Source organism: Alligator mississippiensis, chromosome 4 (assembly GCF_030867095.1).
Source record: "Alligator mississippiensis isolate rAllMis1 chromosome 4, rAllMis1, whole genome shotgun sequence".
In the NCBI taxonomy this organism is placed as follows: Eukaryota; Metazoa; Chordata; order Crocodylia; family Alligatoridae; genus Alligator; species Alligator mississippiensis.
In genome coordinates, this window is record NC_081827.1 from 92396455 (window position 1) to 92402454 (window position 6000).

Consider the following 6000-nt stretch of genomic DNA (forward strand, 5'->3'; position numbering starts at 1 on the left):
GCCTGACTAACCTAGTTTCTTTTTACGACAAGGCCACCAAATGTTTAGATGCAGGAGTCAAGGTGGATGTTATCTATCTGGACTTCAAGAAGGCCTTTGACATGGTATTCCATACCATCCTTATAAATAAGCTGAGGAGATTTGCCTTGCATGACTATATTGTAGACTGGGTAGCAAACTGGCTCAAGGGTTGCACTCAGAGAGTGGTGGTGAATGGGTCAGTGTCAACCTGGAAAGATGTGTGCAGTGGAGTCCTTCATGGCTCAGTTCTGGGGCCAGTGCTGTTCAACATCTTCATCAGTGATCTGGATGAAGTGGTGGGAAGCACCCTGTCCAAATTTACGGATGACATAAAAATATGGGGTGAAGCTAACATCCTGGAGAGGAGGAACCAGATCCAGGCTGACCTCGACAGGCTGGGGAAGTGGGCGGAGAGCAACAGGATGCACTTCAATAAGGACAGGTGCAAGGTGCTGCATCTAGGGAGAAAGAACTGCCACCATACCTATAGGCTGGGGGGCAACCCTCTCAGCACCACTGAGACAGAAAGAGATCTTGGAGTCACTGTTGACTCCAGGATGAACATGAGTCATCAATGTGATGAAGTAGTTGGCAGAGCCAATCTCAACTTGTTGTGCATCTGTAGGTGCTTCACAAACAGGTCCAGGGAGGTGATTCTCCCTCTCTATGCGGACCTAGTCAGGCCACAGCTGGAGTACTGTGTCCAGTTCTGGATGCTGCAGTTCAAGCGGGATTCAGACAACCTGGAGAGGGTCCAAAGAAGAGCCACTTGTCTGATTGGAGGCCTGCAGGGAAGGCCTTCTGAGGAAAGGCTAAGGACCTTAACCTCTTCAGTCTCTCCAAGAGAAGGCTGAGAGGGCACCTTGTGGCAGAGTACAAATTCATAAGGGGAGAGCAACATAAAGTAGGCAACGATCTGTTTACCAGGGCACCCCCAGGAACAAAAAGAACAATGGCCATAAGCTACTGGAGAGTAGGTTTATACTGGACATTAGAAAAAAATTCTTCATGGTCCGGGTTGCCAGGATCTGCAATGAGCTTCCAAGGGAGGTGGTATTCACCCCATCCTTGGGGGTCTTCAAGAGGAGACTGGACAGGCACCTGGCTAGGATCATATGATCCCAGGTTTGGTGACCCTTTTCTTGCCTGCCAGGGGCAGGGGGTTGGACTAGATGGCCCACTGAGGTCCCTCCGACCCTAGAATCTATGAATCTATGAATCAATCAGTAGGATCTCTCCTAATTAGGGCTGACAAATGATTAAATTGCAATTGCGAGATTTTAAAAAAAGTTTCAATTAATCACAATTTTAATTGCACAGTTAAACAATAGTCAGCATCCCCCCACACAAGAGCCCAGAGCCTGTGCACCCTGCAGGTCCTCCCTGCCACCACCAACAGTGCACAGCCCAATGCCCCAACCCTAGTTTGCCCCACACCCACTCTGGACTCACTCTGGCCAGAGTGGACCAGCTGGAACCCATGCGAAGAACCCCAACCCCGACCCACCCTGTGCCTGCTCCAAACTCATCCACCCACTCTGAGCAGTGGCAGCAGTGATGGCCAGGCAGCAGCTGCTGCTCAATGCAAAGGAAAAGTGGCCTGTCCCCCTCACCGCTTCTGAGACCTTTTTGCTGTGGCCTCCCGGAGCCTACACACAGGCTGCCCTGTGGCTCCTCCGTACTGCCACCGCTGCGTGGCCCAGAAGTGGTGGTGATGGCAGTGGAAAGATGCTGCAGGACAGCCCAGGTGTCAGTTTTGAGTGGCTGCAGCAAGAAAGGCCCAGCAGCAGCAAGGGAGAGGGGCCGCTTTTCCCCTGTGCCAATCAGCATCTTCTGCCTGGCCACCACTGCTGCTGCTGCTTAGCATGGGCAGGTGAGCCTGGAGCAGGCATGGGGCTGGGGTTGTGTGTACAGGTTCTAGCTGGTCCAGAGCTGGTCCACTCCACTGGTTAAAACTATGTGCGCAGTTAACGTGATTAAAAAAATTAATGCGTTAATTTGTTTTTGCTGCAATCGCATAAGTTAACTGCAATTAACTGACAGCCCTAATCTTAATTAAGGGCTCCTTATTTCAAAATACCTCAAATGATCTCCAAGACCTTCTTGATAGCTACTGGAAGCCTTCTTTAGTCTGGTTAAATTCATGTTTCATTTGTTCATTCAACTGAAATGTTTCATTCACCTACTTCTTTCTTATACCAAGATAAAACTGGCATCTACTCAGCCTAATGTAATTGACTACTTGCAATTGCCTACTGCAACAAAAAAAAATTTGCTATTGTGGGTCAAAAGTGGAAACATGAAAGGAAGGAAAGAAAAAGGATATTGGGTAAGAGACTAATGTCCAGCTAGGAAACAGAAGTCCCTATTAAAGCAAGAGCTACTTGAGAAGGTAATGCAGTATAAGTTTTACTCATGAACTAGAATGCTAGAGGGGAGGGAGGGTTGTTTGTTTGTTGTTGTTTGTTTTTATAGGGACAGATTTATGCAGGTCAACACTTTCTTTCTTTAAATCCAGACTGACTTGAATTCCAACAACTTTTATCAAATTATTTTTATAGAACAAAAAAAAAAATGCAGTAAACAGAAAAAAATAAAAATACACAAATACTGAATCATATCTGATCCCAATATACAGAGATAATTTTCACCATCTGCTTACTAAGTACTTTGAATTGCGTACAGAGTTTATTTTATCTCCGTGTGTGTGTTTTGACATACTTTAATAGATTCAAACATTTGGTTTTAATAATCTATATTAAGGGATATATATCAAATTATATGTGTGGGTGAGTGTTGTTTATTATAGGATATATATATGTATTTTTCAATTAGATATTCCTTATCAAGGGACCTTTTTTTTTGTTCTGCTAGATTAAATAGCAAAGATTCCCTTGTCTTCAATTTAAGTAAGGCTGAACACTGATGAAGCAATTAATTTTAAAATTAGCTAGGATCATTGAAAGACAAAAGCATCACAGTTAAATATGTTCAAGTAAAGTAAAAACATAGGTTTGATTATCATAAAATCTTCTTGTAAGTCTAGTTATATTTTGTTATATTGTTCAATAAAGGAAGGGCTGAATCTATTTTATTATTTCCAGACAGAGATGCATCAAAGAGTTAGCAAAATATTTCATGCATAAATGTTAGTGAGATACATGTCCCTCACAAGTAATATGAGTGTTCTGTTGTTTCCATTCCTGACCTACCAATTCCTCAAAGAGAAATTTCAAGAAAAATATTCTAGAGTCTGATCCCCATACCATTGAAGTCACTGGGAAGAGTCCTATGAAGTTCAGTGGGGTTTTTATCTGTCTCTTACGCGTTTTTTCAGTGTTTAATACAGGGTTTCATTACATTTTTAATGGTTTATTCTTCTTTCTTTTAAAAATATTTGAAAAACATTAAAGAAATTGTAGGATTGCCAGATCTTGTCACCACAGTTTAGAGAAGGCAGAGCAAGGATGGCACCTTAGAGACTAACCGGTTCAGAAAAAACATATGTTTTTGTAGGCAATGGCCTACTTTGTCAGATCTGATTAAGTAGACTGTCACCAACGAGACCTTAGGCCTTTCTGAACCAGTAAGTCTCTACCCCTGCTTTGCTTTCAGCCTGACATCAGACTAACACAGCTACCTCTCTGTCTCTAAAGATGTCTGAATTGCACAGCATTGTGGGCAGGCACAGGATTATTATGTTTAGAATTTTGTAATCATTTCGTTTAAAAAACACATGAGTAAAGAGATCATTTTCTACACATAAAATATAGAAAATTCTTAAAGGGCAGGTTGATAGGAAAATTAAATGAACCTTTAACAGAAGAGAGATGAGGGACTGTAGCCCATGGCATAGGCATTTAACTCAAGGAACTGAGGTTCTAGTCCTGACTGTAATACTGAATGACTTAGAGCAAGTCATTTCACTTCTTTATGTCTCCTTTTCCCCTCACACCATTTCTCTGTCTCTTCTAGGTAGACTTAGTCTTTGGTGCAGGGAGTGTTGATACGCTCACAACACAGCCAGGCCCCAACCTTCTTTGGGCCATCTAGAATGCTACTCTAATACAAACAACAACAGATCATGGTCAGATATGTACCACCTTTGCTTTTTTAATGTAGATATCCAGCAGCGCAATTCAGGATAGACAAACATTTTTCTAAAAGCGGGACATAGAATTAAGAAGTAAACGCTTCCTTTGTGATGCCCTACGTCACCTATTTTAATTAGTTAAAATAAGAGCTAAAGCTCTGAATTTTAAAGGAGATTTAATTTGGCATACTACCCTCTATACCTGAAACCCACAGAAAAACAAAACAGTTAATATTTTTTAAACCAAAGATATTTTTTGCCTTAGAACAATCTTCTTCCCTCCATATAATCGCATTTTAAATGTTCCAGATCCTAACCAGTAAAAAAAAAAAACAAACAAACAAAAAACAGTGCTGCTCTAAAGTTGATCTGCATGACAAACCAGGTAGAATTGCTATAGGAGCAGCCTTCTATTAAGATTATGCCATATTTGCCAATATACATTGCAAACACAGAAGACGGCATTTTAACAATATACCCAAACTCTGTGGCCACTTTTTTCTTTTTTTTAAAGCAATTTAAGTTTTTCCCAAAGGAGATTCTTGTGGTCACATAACCTGCATATATAAGATTACCTTGCTTAATAGTGCTAATAATTTTCTTGCTTGCACAAGTACTATTTAGAAGCTTAAGCATCCAGATCGTTGATTATTCTAACCCCTCGAGAGCCATGTTATCAACTTCCCATACACAAGAAATATATTTTTGCATTACTTGGCTAAATGTAATATATTTCCTCAAAGGGAAAATATATCAGCCACTGAGCCACTCATTACTACTTACCTAGTCCCCGTTTCCACAGTCCTGTAAACAAAAGTGCATAGAAGCTTCTGTGCTTCGTTCAAAATCCTAATGATTTTTAAACAGGCACATTTTTGTTTTGCTTTTTTAGGTTTAGCAGAAGCCTATAGTGATAACAGGCAGATTCCAGGCTTGGACTCATCTCTTCCTTGGCTCAATGCCCCAATGGACGAGGATTACTCATTAACAATTCTTTCTTTGCAAAGCTAACTATCTAAACATAGATTTCAAGTATTAAAACTTTGTGAACCCCAGAATGTCAGAGCAGAGACTTGGATAATTACTGGGCACTGTAAGGAAAGTGGGGAGAGGGAGAGGGATGGCAATCATTTTCTAAACTAATACAGTTCAAGCAGTTGTAAAAATGCATGTTGTGAAGATTGACCATTGTGTTATTCTGCTATACATAGATATGAAGCTGTTCCTCCTAGCCTTCCATTTGAGGAGTCCTCAGCATGTTCAGTTGGAGACTGGAGTTCCAAGAGGGCCATGCAACTTCCCAATGATACTTCTGAATTATTTGCATATTGCTCAAAGAGAGCAAAAAAGAACAGATCGTATATTACTGCACTTTAAGGAGACTAAGACAGTGGATTAGAACTCAAGAAATCTGAGTCCAGGTCTGAAATCTGCCATATACTTCCTCAATGACCTTGAGCAAAGGATTCAAATTTTCTGTCTATGGTTTTCCATCTGTAAAATGGGAATAATATTTTCCTGTCTCATGAAGATAAATGTATTTGTTAAGGGCTGTGAAGAGCTCAGATAGTTTGCAGCTTCCAGGTATTCAATAAAAGAGAGGGCCCAACCAGTTGTTAGCCCTGGCATGTGAATGTATTTCTGCTACACATATGTCGCCCCCACCTTCTGTCAGTATTTTCCCTGACCAGTCAAGGAATGTCTGCATGTATACGTACGTGGTATCTCCCACTCTATGAAACAGTGGCATTGAACGCTAGATATTCACAGGCAGACTTCCTGCTGCTGAAACTTTGCAAAAAGAAGGCAGAGCCTCATATATTACTGGAGAAAGAAGGGAGCCCTGAATTTAGTTACAATGGTTTTCCCCTTTTGCTTTTCCTTAT

The 6000-nt window shown here is 41.2% G+C and overlaps 1 protein-coding gene across 2 annotated transcripts in view; it reads right to left on the reverse strand.

The window, feature by feature from the left end:
* NR1H4 (nuclear receptor subfamily 1 group H member 4) overlaps positions 1-5001 on the reverse strand; it is a 79047-nt gene extending 74046 nt beyond the window's left edge. Inside the window, exon 1 of one of the 2 annotated variants that reach the window (XM_019480980.1) lies at positions 4898-5001. The gene's annotated coding sequence lies outside the window, so the exon portion shown is untranslated. The remainder of the gene's footprint in view (positions 1-4897) is intronic. The other variant, XM_019480981.2, reaches the window with a different exon arrangement.
* Between the last annotated feature and the right edge of the window lie 999 nt (positions 5002-6000).